Source organism: Excalfactoria chinensis, chromosome 1, assembly GCF_039878825.1.
Source record: "Excalfactoria chinensis isolate bCotChi1 chromosome 1, bCotChi1.hap2, whole genome shotgun sequence".
NCBI classification, from domain to species: Eukaryota; Metazoa; Chordata; class Aves; order Galliformes; family Phasianidae; genus Excalfactoria; species Excalfactoria chinensis.
This window is the reverse complement of record NC_092825.1, coordinates 38,814,187-38,832,120: the sequence shown is the minus strand read 5'-3', so window position 1 is coordinate 38,832,120 and position 17,934 is coordinate 38,814,187. Positions and strand designations below refer to the sequence as shown.

The 17,934-nt window shown below is 37.4% G+C and overlaps 1 protein-coding gene across 3 annotated transcripts in view; it reads right to left on the bottom strand.

The window, feature by feature from the left end:
• TMTC2 (transmembrane O-mannosyltransferase targeting cadherins 2) overlaps window positions 1–17,934 on the bottom strand; it is a 243,499-nt gene that overhangs the window by 103,665 nt on the left and 121,900 nt on the right. Inside the window, exon 1 of one of the 3 annotated variants that reach the window (XM_072335797.1) lies at window positions 2,886–2,941. The exons of the other annotated variants lie outside the window; for them this stretch is intronic. The gene's annotated coding sequence lies outside the window, so the exon portion shown is untranslated. Of the gene's footprint in view, window positions 1–2,885; window positions 2,942–17,934 lie in introns of those variants that run through there. 3 annotated transcript variants of the gene reach the window in all.

The window sequence follows — 17,934 nt, the reverse complement described above, 5'->3', positions numbered from 1 at the left end:
ATACGGTAAATTTGTGGGAAAGAAAAAATCTTAAGTAAAGACCCCATTAACCCCGTCATGCTCCAGTCATTTCTGCACTAAGCACCAAAGCTTCCTGCAGTCCTAACTTCTTTCAGGGTTTGCATCACTTTAGCCAAAATGTTAGTCCAGATGATCGTCACGTTTTGTTCCCTCAGTCATATTAGCATTTTTGAACACTTCTAAAATCCATCAAAATCTAACACATTCTTTTAAAGCAAAAAGAATAATACATATTAATATTTTTTACCAATCCATCAGTTTTAGGATGGTCTCTGTCATTAGGACATTCTCTCTTCCTACAGTAAAGACATATTCAAAATTTCAAGAAAAAAATTATAAGGACACGGTTAATAAAAAAAGTATCTGAAAGAGTCAATTATTATTTCTAACATGTACATTATCATGTGGAATCTATATTTTCCTCTTACTATATTCAGTCTATTACTCTCCTTATCTTCAACATAAGCATCCCACTACTCCGAGCAGCATACATGCTGAAGGGAAAACAAAAACAAAACACACAAAAAGGCAGATATTTTGTGTTGAGAGTTTCAGTATGACATCAAACAATGTAAATGCTTGTTTCTGTTTACTATAAAAATAATAATAAAAATTCAAGCTTTCTGGTTGATAAAATAGTGCCATTGACGTTAGCAATTTACGCCATGTAATGGCCACATACCAAACCAATCAAGTGAGAACATTAACAGAAATACTGACTCCAAAGCTGGCATAATAATGTTACAGTGTCTTGATGACGTACAAGATATATATAAAAAAAGTTAAGGTTAAGAAAAAAGAGTGAAGTAAATAATCCAAGCCAGACTCTGCAAAATGCTAACAGCATGCATAACAAATGGAATACATGCTTGAGATTTCTTACGAACTTTTTATAATATGCCACAAGACCCAAATAACACACACAAGCACAGAACATGACAGGACTTGCATTTGTTTGATAGCTTTTTTTGCATAGCAATTCACGTAACTTGAAAGGGACCTAGGGGAAAATTTATCCCTGAGGCACGGACTGCAAAGAAGCCTGAGGGTCTCAGGGAAGAGTGGCCAGGCTCAGGCTTGGGGCTACACCTGAACAACCTCGTGAGCAGAGTCCCCCGGGAAGAGAGAGAAGCTCTGACAAGGTCCCGCTGGGAAGGAAAAGCCTGTACCTGCTGTGCAGCCAGGCTGTCCTCTCAGTGAGTTTTTCCTCTCGCTCGTTTTTCCTATATGGTACCATATAAACCTGATCTGGCAATGGGTTTGCAATAGTCACCCTGTGCACAGTGTTGATGAGTGCTGACAAGTTACTCAAGCTCTGATCACTTGAATGGATGGGTAGTTTTTTTTTCTTCTATAGGAAGTTTGCTCTATACAATATGCAGATGTGGAAGCAAAGCTTAAAATGACTCTTAGAGCACACGTGCAATCATTCCTCCAAACCCACTGCCAAAAATTACTGTGGCACATTTCATATGTTCCCTACACTAATAAGATGTTAATAAAGGAGATTTGAAGCTTAAGAGTTTGCTTAATATTCAGTGGGAGAAAAACAAATACAGTAAGCATGTAAATAGATGGGTACTGTCTAATGCAAATGAAAATTGATTTGATGAGTAAAAATGTAATTTATTCTCAAATTAAGCCTCTGGCAATGACTAAGCAGCTCTATTAATCCAGTTGGAGGGAATCATCAATAACAAATTTCTGTACATGGGATAAACAGCAAGCTGCTTCCAGTTTTTGTAAAACAACCTATCCAGGTGTAACAGAAATCCATCATCTAGAAGGGCACAGAACGAAAGAAATCAGCTCCTGCTGTGAAAATCCACCCAAATCTTATGTGTTGGGGTTTTTTTTTGCTTGTTTGTCTTCTCATTGACCAAGTCAAGAAAGTAGGTATTTGGTATAATTGCATTTTTAAAGTACAGGGAAAGAAAAGTAGCAAAGCTATCTTGAATCTTCTTCCTAACAAAGAAAATAAATTAGAAACTGTAATTGTGGTAAAGGTTAAACACAGATAAATTGATAATTAAAATTCCTTGTGATATACAGAACTTACCCATCAGCCCAGAAGGCACTTTATATTACTAAGGAAGATTCATCTAAGATCTTCCAAAAAATCACCTTTAAAATGCATACATTAAAAGCTGATTTTGGCAAATATATTTTCAAATCTATTGAGTCAGTGAGATAGGAAAACATAAAGGTAGTTGTTTAGTTACTCAGAACACATTTGTGTAAAAACCTCCATACTAGGCTAACGTGATCTGGATGCAAATTGTTCATTCTATGCTACAATAGCATCATATTTGAAGCAGTGGGAATCACAAATTGGAGAAGAAAAAGGTAACGTACCAATGGCTGCTTCAAGAGAAGACTTACATACTTTCGAGATGCAAAGTCACACGAAAGGTAACTCTGAAAGAATACTAACAAACATCCTCTGTAAGACCTGACCAATAATACTGAGACCTTAGAGAAGGAAGATGGGGAGAATTAGCATTTTAATAACAATTTCATTTTCTCCTCTTTTTCCATTACATCGAGCTAGTTTCTTATAGAATCAGTTATGCTCAAAGTCTAATTTAAAGAGAGGGTTTGCCATTTTCCATGTTGATTTCTAAGGAAATTTTTCTTATTCGTTCCCTAAAGAGTATACAAGATAGAAACGGGAATGAAAACCTATTAGAAAACAAATAGAAAAAAGAAATTAAACATTTTTTCAGCAAATAGTACAGTCTAGATACATACATAATGACTACCCAATGATTCTAGCAAGTAGCATTGCAACAACATCACAGAAATAAAAATACACAAACACATATAAAAATATTTCACCAATAATAAAAACCACGCAAACATACCAGAAAGCTGGGGATTGTGTTTGGGAAGAATTATGGAATGCTCCAATGGAATATCCTCTACCTTGTTTCCCTAAACATGAAATATGAAGATTATCTTTTTTCTTTTCTTCTTTTAGTGTTATTTTCTCCTGCTTTTATTTTAAATATCATTTTAAAGGGTATTAAGCATAGCCCTTTTATAATCATGAACTGTATTATTAGGGTATGATCTAGAAATTGAGTAAAAAGTAAAGCAATTAGTGACCTCAGTAATGCAAAATCATATCCTTAATAATCCAAATAAAAAGAGAACTATAAAAAATGGTGAACCAGAATATGGATGACAAAGCTTAATTCATGTCATGGGACTGAAATTGGCATGGCGACTCATTATGGTCCATTAAGCTAATATGAAGAAATGAGGCAGCAAGCAACCTTCTGTGAACCAACACCAAAATACATCTCAACCAAACTATTAGGGGGTGAAGTACATAAAAGAGGTCAATCGCTGGTACTGTAAGAAGTATGCTAAAGCCCCTTAACCAATTATATTAAACTTACATGAATGTCTGAACAGCTACCTTTAATAAGTATGATCTTTAATACTTCACACTAGGCAATGATCAGTGGTCAGGTCAGCCAGGCTCTAAAACATTCCAGGATCTATGGAGGAAATGTCAGTATATATATATTCTTTTTTGAATAAATTAAAATAAATATATATATTAAAATATATTCAGTACTCTATCAAAACATTTGTTTTAAATAAGTGTCTCCAATTTTGGGGCCAAACAAAGGAGGAAGAAATAAAAATGGTGCAAATGTAATTGATTTTGCCTGCACATATTCATTCATATTCCCACACATACATACAGCCTTCTCTATTAATTCTTGGTTTGTAGGCTTCATGCATTGCAGACGTGTTTCAGGCATCAAGGAAGTCAACAGCAACAGTCCTTCCTATGTGGCTCCAGCACAAACAGCCAGCAACTCTGAAACTCATTCCAGTGTCATTAATGAGTGAAATTTGGAAGTGCAGCATTTTGGAACCATAAAGAGATGATTTATAATGAGACTTCACTCAGTGGGAAGGCTGAAGTACAGCAGTTCTTTTTCCAAGTTATCATAATAGAAAACTATTTAATGAGTGTGGGATTTCTTTGAGAATGCAAAAAAAAAAAAAAAAAAATACAAAATAATAATAAAGAAAAAAAAAAAAAAGGCAGGATTTGGAAGAGGATATATTATATTATGCAGATAACCACATCACTGGATGTTTCTGCTACAGTAAAACCAGCAAAATAAAAATCCTCAGAGTCGTTCCTATTCTAAGCCTTTGGCTTGGTTCTAATAAGCACTCTTAAATATAAAACACAGATTTGTAGAGATAGCAGTTCAACATAATTCAGTATATAAAAAAAATAAAATAAAATAAAATAGCAAGGTTTTGTGAACTAAACTCAGTTGCCTAAGGACAGGCATTCCATAATGTAAACAAGAAAAAAAAGCCAGCACCCTAAAGCAAGACATTGGCAGGCAAAGAAGCAATGAGCAGAGAGTTACTTTCCCCAGAAATTCAGAAGGAGGCTGTGGTTGTGAGCTGCCCCTTGGAGCAGCCACCTACAAGTGAGGCACAGAGCATGTGGCTCTAAACTAAACAGCACACTGATCTGAGTCCTCCTCTTACTCCAAACTGAGACCAAAGCTACTTCCAGCCCCTGATATGTATGACCCCTTCACGTTTGATATGGGCATATAAAGACTTGATGTGATAGAAACTGATCACCTGACTTTCAGATTATATTGTTGTATTTGTTAATAAAGGTCGGGAGTGGGAAGGTGAGGAGAAGACAACAGAGCCATGTGCCTGACCTCTTAAAATTAAAATGCAGGTGTAACTGAACTAACCCTTGTATCATATTTATCTTCTAATTATTAAATTTAGATAGTAATAATTACATTAGTTCAATAAGAACTATTAAACTTTAAGAAAAAACATGTCGTTTACTTTTACTTTACATAAAACTTAACATAAAATGCATAATAACATCAAAACAAGAAGTCCTTGAGCCATCATGGCTTAAGAAGGATCACATGGCCATGCAACTACCTCCTGATCTGGCAGTCGTAAGAACTTCCTTCTATTTTCCACAGGCTTTTTGTTTTCAAGTCCAGTACACAGTCTTTGCAGATGTGACATAAGGAAAGCTCCAAACTTATTAATCTTACACAAAATTCTGATTATCCTTTAGAATTATGCACATCTTGATAATCTTCAGATACTTAAGGTGAACATCTCCAATGCTAGTGTTTTATCTGCGTTTCCAGCAGCCTACTTCACTCACAGACCTATCATTCTCATCTCAAAAGTGCCTTAAGGCTCCCTCTAAAACCTATTCCATTTCTCCCTGATGGATGGAATAGTTATCCTCATACCTGACATTAGATCAATATGCTGCTTCTCCAATGAGTTCTGACATTGACGTGCCGGATTATATTAAGCAGATTACTTAAAAACCTTTTGTTTCCTTTTGCTCTAATCTTTCCCTACTGCCTCTAAATTCATATGTCATACTTGTAAAAGCAGTAAGAATTTATAATGACGTTTTCTCTGGTTGCTCAAGGAAGCTCTGCTCCCTTGTGTCTATTATACAAATAAGTAAGTGCTACAGACAGTAGTGACCTCTTTTACTATGTGATCTGGTAACATGGTTCTGCTGCAATACATTTAACCAAATGAATTATATGCATCAACTACTTTTACTATTTGCTTCAGCCACTTATTACACTGAAATGCTACAGTGCCTTTGGAAATGGTTAGGTCCACCTTCACGTCTAGAGTCTTGTAAAATTTAACATGATCCAACATTACATTCTGGGAAGCTCAAGTATAGTATCATCTGCTACTTATTATTCAAGAACTGTATGATTTAAATATTCAGCTAGACAGATATGCAGCAAGACCAGCTAAACTGGGCTTGTAGCCTCTAGCTGACAATTTTGACTGCTATTCTTATGCAAAAGAATTTATTTGAAAGAATTAATCAGTTTTGAAACATCATCAGTCACCTTGCATGCCAGAATCTCACTAAGAATAGAGACAGAAGGCTTATTGTTCTTACATGAGTGAAGAAAGGTATGAAGGGAGATAGCATCTTCTATTAGAGAAAGCAGCATGGCTAGGAAAACGTACAGACTATAATTGGAAAAATGAGCCAAAGAGGAACAACTGACCTAATAAAAGATACTACCTCTCCCCATAAAAAATGCTATATATTTTTACCACCACAATTATACTAGTGCTGCTTTCTATTAAGGAATAAAAAAGTCTAAAGAAGTCAAGGGAATTTTAGCTATAAAAGGATGTCTCTCCATTGTCGCATAGTGTTCAGCTAAAATGTGATGCTAAGCAGAAATGAAGCTTTTAGTGCAATACAGATGAATGATGATGATAATTTGCTCTTACACCATAATGGACAACATAATCCTGAAATCTTCTTTCCATCAAAACAAATTAAGGGAAAACAATGATTTATTATTATTATTATTATTATTTTGCTTTAATGAGTGGAAAAATGGCAAAGGGTATAAATATGGTGGGAATGGACGTAAATCTCATGAGGAAGATAAACCAATAATTTAAAAGAGAAACAAAAGTCAGAAACCAAGAGAAGAAATGTGTGGGGACATGGACTTAAAAGAGAACAATAATGAGTTAAAGTCAGAAACCAAGAGAAGAAATGTGCGGGGACATGGACTTAAAAGAGAACAATAATGAGTTAAAATGAGTTAAAATAAAAAGTAATTGAAGTTTCCTTTCTTAGAGAAAGTTACTTACTGGGGAAAAAAAAAAAAAAAAAAGTATTGGATCTGAAGGGTGTACATAGTTTTTAATTGTGGAAACATTCAAAAGAAATCACAAAGTAAAGGTATAGAAGTGGAAATAAGTACAAACATGATGAGAACAAAACCAGAAAGAAGGTTTGGGAACATCTTCAGTGACTTCTGTTTTCTCCATTCTCCTTATTGTTGAATTTAAAAGTATTTGCTAAAAAAGTGATTGCCAGCAATTCCAATTTGGCTAAATCTCAGGTCTTTTAAATGGACACAAACCCTGCCCGTCTTGGATGGATATAACATAAATAGCCACAGCTCTTAATACAATGAGATCATCCTATTGCCAGCTTCCCAAACAGTTCCCCTCCACCTTCTAAACTATAAATTATAAGCATCCAGAGAGCCACCAGAGAAGTGGTTGCAGAGGAGACTATAGGACACTTGGGGAGAAAAAGGGAAAAAAACAACAACACTTAAACAGGTTTACTGAAACTTGCAGTAAACTTTCAAGACTTTCAATCCTTTCATCTATTTATATATACATACATACCTACACAGAGACATACATTTATACATCTCCCTCTGTGGTTGGGGTAGACACTATGGCATGCGCATCCTTTGACACATCAAAGGTTTTTAATCTGCTTGTATTTGGAGTGTTTTTTCTCTCTAATTTCCTCATGAGGACACAACTAATATCCACATAATGAATTCTGAATTTCCTTTGTTGACTCAAGAGGAATCACTATGGCAGTCTAACAGGGACATTTTAAGCATTATGCATCCTGAGATGTCACAGAAGGAGACTGACCATGCTCAATTGATTTTCAAGACAGCAACGAGGCTGTAAAAATTCAGAAGTTGTTAATCATTTACATGCTTCTCAACATTGCCAATCAATGCAGCAAGCACACTTCTTGACCTTGCTTGCGAGAAAAAATGAGGATAACCTTTAAAGACCAGCAGGATTCACACACTGTGGATTTATCTGGATAACAATATTCATTTTACTGATGAAAAATTTGACTTCAAAGACTAACATTTTTAAATTGCATACATGCAAGTTTCATTAAAGTTCCTTCTTGTTTGCACAAGAACACAGAAATCGTTAGCCAAAACACAGGCAGAGTCAGAAATGACAAGTGATAGATTTTTAAGAAGTTAGGCTAGTTTCCAGGAAATGCCAAACTCAGTTCCTTAGAAACCTTACTCCAGGCTTGGGTTCACAAATGAAAGAATAAAACACCTGGATATTTTCTAGAAAACAAAGCATTTTCTTTCCTCTGGCTCAGCAACCTCATAAAATTGTGGGAAAAAAAAATCAGGAGAAAGGGAGAATTTTGATATTTCTATCTGTATTTTCTAAGTCAGACTTCAGACTATGCAAATACTTTCTAAGACTACCACTTTTTTTCCAAAGTTGTTTGACTTTGCTTTGGAGAAGACCTAAGTTCCCATAGCTCACTGAATAACTAACTCATCATTCCCGAGTGCAAACTACTATTTCAGTGCACAAAGCCACCCTAGTGTGTTACAACAGAAATGGAAATATTTTTTACTATAAGGGTGGTGAAGCACAGGAATAAGATGCCCAGTGAGGGCACTGATGCCCCATCCTTGAAGACAGTCAAGGTCAGACTGGATGGGACTCTGAGTAACCTTATCTAGCTGTAGGTATCCCTAATCATTGCAGGGGAGTTGGATTAGAAAGCCTTTAAAGGTCCCTTCCAGCCCAAATAACAATATGTTTATATAAATCTGAAATCCAAGAAACACTGAAGGAAAGATAGGTAGGATCTACAGACCTGGATAGACTTTATAAACACTCTGTATATGAACTTGTGTGTATGCCACAGCAGCTGCTTAAGGGCTTAGGAATGGTGCCTGGGGACTCTGTTCAACTGCAAGCAGCAGCAGAACAAAACCCAAAGATCCACCATTTGGACCTGTTCAAATGCAGTAATTTAATAGTCCTTCGAGACACCACATCTCTTTTTGGATCTCTGCCCAAGTGCTTGTGTAAAAGGCTGACATACTTTCCATGTGCCACAAGTATAAATGAGGGAGTTTTTCAACCAGCAGTTAAACTGGGAAGAACACTTCCAGCAGCCAGCCTCCCTCAGACAGAGCTGCTAACAGTTGGGGTTGCCTCACTGTTCTCAAATCCACAGTAATTTGAATCTTATCACATAAATTAGTAGAACACCAGAAAACCCACTTTCTTTTAACTTCTATTTGCCTTTTGAAATCCCAGATTAAAAAGGTTTACATTCTTAAGCATTGGCCAAAACCATGAGGACTATGTATATTGGTTTTGTTGGTTTGTTGTTTTTCTTTTTTCCCCCATGAAAGCTGAGATTCTAACTGGGACAGATGTTACAAGTGTATAATTCGTTGCTCACAGTTTACAGTGCGCATATGTTTTGCTAAAGGGCTGCAGCTTGTCAGAAGCATTGGGCTGCCTGGTTGCCTTGCCAGTCAGCCCCATACTGGCTCAGGCAGGATACCTAGAGGAAGGAGGCAGCTCCTCCTCAGACACAGCACTTAACTGTGGAAAGCCTCAGCCATACTGAGGACAAATGAGAAAGCAAAAGCCAAACGAGGAAGAAAAAAGAAGGCTTGAGAAAAAAAGGGAATCAGGCCTCAGAGACAACAGGCAGACATCTAGAGGCTTACAGGAGCCCACAGACATCCACCAAAACAAGGAAAACATCAAAGCCTTGCCAGCAGGCAGGGACAAAACATTCAAATAGAACTATCTGAGTTTCCCTCACCTTCTCTCCCTTTTATAAGATGAAGAAAAAATATTTGATTTTTCTATTCGTTTTTAGCTTTAAAGATTCAAAGTATTCTTGGTTTCTTCTGTTTAAGAAAAAAAAAAAAAAGTCTAAACAGGAAGAATCCCAAAGCTTTGTCTGAAAGCATCACAGAGTTCCAAGAGATGGAGGAGGTGGCTACTTGAAAGCATTATCAATTTATTATACTGAGCCTTGCCTTTGCTCAAAAAATGTCACTACTCTAGACAGAAAAAGTATATATATTATTTAATAATAGGGTGACTTTTTTTCCATGAATTTTGTTTTCCAAATGGAAAAGATCAACCAACACACAGTATTTTGCAACTAGCAGCTAAAATCTAGCACTTGGCTAAGGCCAGAAGGAGCAAAACTAATCCAGCAGGAAATGCAGATCCACAATGGAAAGAGAAGTGTTCAAAAAAGAGAACCCCAGCCAGCTGGGATGCCTTGACCTGGAATGTAAGCACCAGTACAGTCCTGGAGGGGACTCCTCCAGCCCACTGCTAGAGCCGGAGAGTGCAGGATGCAGAACAGCCGCACTCATGGCCTTATCTTCCTAACCAGCTTCTATTATTGTTTTTTAACTACTTCCTTTGAGGAATCTGATAATCTTTTTGGCTGTGTAGTGTTCACACTTTACAACAAGCAAACAATCAACCATAACAGCAAAAACCAGGAAGATGACCTAAATGCCAGTTTGTTTATAAACACACTTCAGCATCCCAGAGTATTAGTTCTAAGAGTGACAATGTGGGCAGCTTGATGAGGACATAGCTGGAGAGACAGAAGTGTGCATGGATGCACTATGGATGAGCACAGATAATGCAGGATGCCTCAGGATTTTGCAGGAACAAAGTCATTTCCTGGGAAGGAACACAGATGGGGAGAAAAGTGCTTGGCCTTTGTTTTCTAATGCTATATTTGGTTTTACTTTGAACTTATCTGAAAACAGGTTTTATGCCAATTCACCTGTCCTTTGAGTTCTTATTTCTTAACCCTTAACAAAACCAGGCAGCAGTAGACACATAGGCAGGGTTATATCTATCTATTTCTGATAAAGGAACTAGTACTGCTGAAACATTTGGTAGAGTGTAATTACACCAAAGCTATAATTCATACAGAATTTGTATTTTACAACATCAATAATGCTAATCACACTATCCTTCTAGTACTATAGCTTGGGAAAGGTTATTTCTACAGATCAATGAAAGAAAGAAAAGGATATCCCTGGCATCTTAAAATATGAACTTTCAAATTCTGAAAATAAATAAATGAAAATGTAATATGGTCTGCAAAAATTTTATCATTTAGTTAATGCTGTCTTTCTCTGACTATACAATTACATGATATGGAAAGACTTGCAAATTCTGGAGTATTCTTTAAAGCAGAAAAAAATAGCAAAAGTATACAGATGGAGACATACAGGTGTAGAAAAAGAAAAGTAGAAGTTTTGTGATGCTTTATTCCTGAACTTTCAGTTAACAAACACAGTGCTCCAAACAAGTCACTTCACTACAGCAGCATGAGTGTGTTTCAGTGCCATCTAGCTAACACTCAAGGTAACTTGCGTCATCATGTAGTGATTTTTTTTTCTTGCAAATAATCTTTACTTAAGGAAAAAAAAAAAAAAAAAATGAATGGAGAACTGGCGCATTGTTTTTGCTCCAGATCCATCTGAGTCCTGAAACACAAAGAGCTTGGGTTGCTCTTGAAATACTTAATCTTTTATGTATTTATTTGAGGAATGTTAAACACGCAACACCAAAATCCTTTAAGCAGTGACTGAGTTCTTGATCTGGACAGATCCATGTGGCTGAGTACCTTCCAAACTGATCTTTCAAATATAAACATATAAGGTGTCATTATGCAACCATTCTGTTCCACTCTTTTATGCTATACATTAATGAAAGACTTGAGGAAAAAAAAAAAAAAAAAAAAAAAAAAAAAAAAAAAAAAAAAAAAAAAAAAAAAAAAGAAGGAAGAGGATTTCAGCTTGCTTTAATAAATGGAAAGAGCACAGATTTTTAAAGAAAGAAAATTGTAAAAGCAAGTGAAGAGCACATTTTGAGTAGTGGATCACTGTATTTTATATCCTCTGAAACTTCTTTTTGCTTTTTTCATAGAACGGATTTCCAGATAATAAAAAACATTTGCAGTCCTGACTAAGTCATTGTGACTATGTTAACACCAACTGAAAGTGTGCAAACTCTTTAATCAAAATTATCCAATTTAAAATAATTTGACAGCCTAACACTTCCTTCTGCGGCCCAAAATGGAAAGGAGGAAAAATGCTTTCTTTTGTCTCAACAATGTGCTTTTATATCCTGTAAAACTAACATTGAATCAAAACGGCTCTTTTAAATTTTTCTGGCTTAAAAGCATACCAGAACAGTCTGAATACCCAGCATATAGCCGCTAAGTCATGCTACTGCAAGTCCCAGAAAAAAATTTTTTCTATGAATAACCAAAACCATGACTTATTGCTCTACACAGTTACTGTATTTTGGGTTTTAGATTGTGTGCATATCCTCAACAATAATAATGAGAAACAAACAAACAAAAAACAAAAACAAAAAAACAAGTAGGTTGCAAAAGCACAGAGCACACAGTTGATGCACACTGTAACAAAGCCTAATCCAGTTACAAGATAAATATGAAATAGAGCTGCTCTTTACTTCTCCTGTCAAGTAATCTTCCACTATTTAATCTACATATTCCTTTTTAACTAACATTAATCTAATTCTCCCTTTCAAACAACTTTTCACACAGTGCTAGGAAGGGATGCCATTCAGATGGACCTCAACAGACTTGAAAGGTGGGCCCAGGTGAACCTAATGAGGTTCTACACAGTAAAGTGCAAGGTTTTGCACTTGGGCCTGAGGAATCCCAGGCATATATAGAGACTGGAAGGAGTAGTCCTTGAGAGCAGCTCTGCAGAGAAGGACCTGGCGATCCCGATGGATGAAAAACTTAACATGAGCCAGCAGGGTGCTCTTGCAGCTCGGAAAGCAAATGGTATTCTGGGCTTTATCGGAAGAGGGGTGGCCAGCAGGGACAGGGAGGTGATGTCCCTCTCTACTTTGCTCTTGTGAGGCCTCATCTGGAGTACTGCACCCAGGTATGGAGCCCCCAGTACAAAAAGACAGAGAGCTGTTGGAGAGGGTCCAGAGGAGGGCCCCAAAGATGAGACAGGCTGAGGGAGCTAGTCTTGTTTGGTCTGGAGAAGGCTGCGGGGTGACTTAATTTTTAGAGACCTTTCAGTACCTAAAGGGGGCCTATAAACAGGAGGGGAGTCAATGCTTTGAAAGGGTAGATAATAGCAGGATAAGGGGAAATGGTTTTAAGTTGAAGGAGGGAACATTTAGGTTGGATGCCAGGAGGAAGTTCTTTACTATGGGATTGGTGAGGTGCTGGAACAGGCTGCCCAGAAAGGTTGTGGATGCCCTGTCCCTGGAGGTATTCAAGGCAAGGTTGGATGGAGCCCTGGGCAGCCTGGGTTAGTATTAAATGTGGAGGTTGGTGGCCCTGTCTGTGGCTGGAGGGTTAGAGATTCATGATCCTTGACATCCCTTCCAATCCAGGCCATTCTGTGATTCACCAATAATTTAATTGCCAGGTTTCTCAAAGGGCATTGCAAAACATGTCAGGAAGGATGCTCTGAACAATTAGTAATATCATCAGAAAAAACTCAGATAGAATTACAATCTCATACAGGAACCTGTTCCTGTTGTGTTTGCTCTAGTTGAGTAGAACAATCTAGAGGCCTACTTCAGCACATTGCTTTCCCTTCCCCCTCCCACCTACCAGAGCTCCAGTATTTCCATCCCTTTCCTACTGGATTTGAAGTGTGATAGTTTCCCTCTTCTCTCCTCACTCTTCCCACCACCTTTCACATCTCAGAGTATCAAATTTAGCAGTTGTTTTGGACTCCATGTTGTGCTGCAGGTAGGTTGCACTGAGAAGGAGTAAGGACAGGGACAGGGCAACAAGGCAAAGACAAAGGAGCTTTACAAATCAAAGGGTGACAGACAAAGAGCATGAAAAACCAGAGCCAGTAACTGCACTGAGGAAGAAGATGGGGTGTTCAGAGAAGTGTTTTCGATTGATTACCCCTGTTCAGATACTGAAAGCATTGAGCACATGTATAGATTTGTACTGGCAGAAACTCAGATAAAATAACTACTTCTACATTTCCCATTCTGCTAGAAATAGAGATTCTCCACAACACATAAAGACTACATATTTTTGCATATATACACACACATACACACTGCTCCAAAGGTAACATCTCCTATTTATTCCCATGGAAACATGGAATATAGAGAACAGATACAAAGAATGCAATAACACTATTCAATAGGGCAAACTGTCAACTACAAAACATTATTTTCAACACCATCACCACTATTAGCAATGCATTTTTGTGAGCAAAGAACAAGAGCCTGTATGCTGTGCTTATAAAAATCTGTATCGGCAGAGGTGACCCACTGCTGCTGTCATCACTGCTGAAAGGCACAACCACCACCTCACTGTGCTCACATCCACAGTTTGGTCTCCATAAATGTTCAGCAAGCGCCAATTAACAAGTGCAATTTTTTTTCCCACAGGGATTCCACATAAGCTCCGTGATACACCTTTGCTTCATCTGCACCATGTCAGACACCACTCTCAGACTGCCCCTCTACTGCCACCTATCACATGGCAACAAAATATAATCGAATTTTGGTAGGAATGTTCAACATCTACTGCCACACAGTCAACATCTGCCTCTAATGTTGAGGGACAACAGAATAAAATAGAAGGTATTGCTTTTGGAGCGGCCCTCATACACATACATCCTACCATTACATATAGTAGAAAATCTGACAGATTAAATCAAATGTTCTTTATACCATTATAAAAGTTACCAGCTGATAATGAACTCCAGCCAACACAAACTGATCTTCTGTGCATTACATTTATACCTTCATTGTTTCATTAACTTTAATTGCTTATGGATAAGCCAAAAAGTTTCCAGCATAGTATAAGGAAGGTTAAAACAGCTTTGGGAAATCCAAGCTTAGCTTTTGGTGTAGATAAATTAATTCAGAATGAAGTGAGCTACTCAGAGATATTTTTGGTTGGCTAATCATCTTTACATTATCCAAAATAAGAAACTTCCCTTAAGCCTACACTAGTTTTTGTCTCAACTATAAGTAGGCAGATAAATAAAAAGCACTACTACATATGCCTAGCTGCTGTTTTCAATGGTCTAGCCTTTAAAAACAGCAGCAGATATCAGATGAAAAAATTAGAGCAATCACGAACATTCACACACATGTCTCAGATTTCCCCATGTTCATTCACTGCATTTCGAAGAAACTGGACAGTAAAGAGGGTTCAGAGCAAACTGGGCACAGTTAGTATGTGACTGAGATACAAACATGAGTACTGTATGTCCACATGAGTTATACTATGTGGGCATAATCCCTCATTTCCACAAGCACTGAGCCATTCTCAGAGACCGGGATCTCAGGTTCGCAGCTGGGTCTTTAACTAGACAGAGGCACACTGATCTTGGTCATGGAATGGGAAATGGGCAATATATAGACCTCTGGGAGCACATAATCTGTTTTTAGGAATTATTTTTTTCTTCCCTTCTAATATCCACCTTTGACGCTACTTTCTCAGCTATTGGAACAACTAATACCAGCACATACAAAAAGATGCTGCCTTCCATAAGTTTTCTACAGCAGTCTGCTCTCAGGGAAATACTTCCCTGAATAAATAAAAGCAATGGTATACGAGTTTGTTTCTACATCATGTAACAAGAACTTGGTGTGGGTTAAACAACAGCCTGTGTGAAAGCATAAAGATGAGTAATTCTCAGTAATGACTGTGAAAATGATGTGATCTCAAACAGTTTTTCACAATGATTGTGAAAGCAGCATGTGCTAATTACAGTGACAACACTGACACTCCTACAGATATCATGTGGCCACCTTCTTCATTGCTATGCATATATATGAAATTAGACAACTTGTCCAACTGCACTAATTCCTAGAGAAATATGTCCAGTGGGGATTCTACATCATTTGGACATTGAGGTCCAGCTGAGGCTCTTCCATCAAGCTGTCAGTCACCTCCTGCCTGACTGTCAGCACCAGTGACCTTGCTGGGAGTTGGCAGCGTTGCTGGACCAGGTGTAGGGCATGCAGGAAGAGCAGGAGGAAAGCTGCCACAGGAACAGCACCTGGGGAATCTGACCTGTGCTTCAGGCACCTCCTCGGATCTTGACCTTGTTCCAGGTGGCCAACAGTCATTGATAATCAATAAAAATCTTCTGTTAAGTATGTGCGAAGTGTTGAGCCCAAGTTTTAATGGATCATCCTCCTGGTGTAAGGGACAAATGTGACTGTAATTAAGTGCTGCTGTGAACTCTTGATGTGTAACTGCAAGACCCACTGACAGAGAGAAAGACACAGAGCAAGTTTTAGGAACTACTAATGTTTCCAATATATCAGAAAAAGCACAAAGGAACAAACTTACATACAACAGCGCAGCTGCGTTTTCCATAAACTATGAGATCTATATGCAAATCACAACATTTCTCTAAAGACAAAGATATTTCTAATTTCTACAGTGTTATCTTCACAGTTGCTTTAAATCTTACCACATGACAAAACTGACAAAAGAAGGGGAAAATCTATCAATTTAACTGGCATTCTTCTTAAGCAGTAAAGGTTTAGTGTAGTCTGATAAAGATGGAGATGAGGCAAGTTACTAAACATCTCTACTGATGGAGTACAATATAGGATATAAAATCAGAAAGTGAAAAGCTATGGTTTTACCAGTAGACAAAATGATCATGTTCTGAAACTCTCCTAATACTAAGCTGTTTCTTGACACTAATTTTCAAAGTTTTAAGACTAGATATCCCACATACATTTTTTTTTTCTGATTAAGACTTAAGATAATGTCATAGGTTAACCTAACATCTACCGGCACCCATGACAGGGGTATAGACAGCCTGCAGGGCCGCTATCCCAAAAGGAAAAGAAAACAGGGAAAAAGAAAATAAATACAGCGGCAACGATCTAAGGAGGCACACTTATTTACTAAATACTATATCGGAATACAGAATAACTCAATATAATGCAATATAATTGGAATTAAGGCTAACGAATTAAGTAAAATAAGAGAGAGTGAGTCCCGAAACCGAGAGGCCTATTGTAACTCTAGGCAAAACGGCTGGAACGCTCCCACACGGCTCTCCCCCTGGCTGGCAAGGTCCAAGAGTGCGAGTCCAGCACTGAAGTGAAATTATATAGTCTTGGTCATATGACTGACCGTGGTGTTCCCTGGGACATTCAGTTCTTCTTTCTGTGAGCAGCAGATTCGTCAAAATTATCTATGCTTAACATGATGTTATGATGTGGAATACTGATAGCAAAATTACAACATTGCAAAACCATGACACTTATTTAGAAAGCTTCTCATTAAAAGAATGATACGCACAGGAGATTTTCTTTTAATATTTCTGATCTCAGAAATGTTATGAAAGGACTCCATTCTTACTTCTCAAAGCCACAAATAAAATGGTTTCAAGGCAGAAGAATGCACACCATGAACACTATTTACAGACATTCACAATCTTCTCTATTTCTCACCCTGAAATCTCCTGGGTTTTGTAACTGTACTACTTCCAAAATACCTGCATAAAATTACAGTAAACCAGCCTATAGAAATGAAGCTTCCTGGAAGCTAGCTGCACATGGAAATCATGGAAACAGTCCACAGCTCTTATTCTTAATCCACAGAAAAACAATCTAGACAGAGAGAACAATTAACTTGTCTCTGGTAATTCCAGGTCAGTGTTGGAGCCTGTCAGGCCCTAGGATACCTAAGCCGCCCAGTCTTCCTGGCACACCTGCAGTTTTATACAGACTGGTAAACAGAGTTTGCTTTTTTAAAGTAGTTCCTGTACGCCAATTAGTAGACATCAATAGGAAAAAACAAAACAAACAAACAAACAAACAAAAAAACAAAAACAAAACAAAACAAACAAACAAACAAAAACTACCACAGTCAGACTTCTGGGGGCAAAATCTAGACTTACACTGCCTTGTGTGATAAACCTTTTTGGTTTATTTTCTTTAAAAATAACATTTTCTTCCTTGTTCTGATACAATATATCTATATATCTCGGATAACCAGTTAGAGGAATAGTAACCACATAACATTTTGTTGTCACATTTTTTAGAAGTTAGACAAACTTTTCTGAAACCACAGAGGGGAGAAAACACAAGTAAGTATTTTGATCATCTTCAAACAATAAAGCATTCAAGTTTCTGCAGACCATTGTAATGAATCATTTTCTGCAGCTACAACCACTGATTTTACTTGTAAAAGAAAGTAACAAATATAGTTTGACAGCTCGGATTGAACTTCAGAAA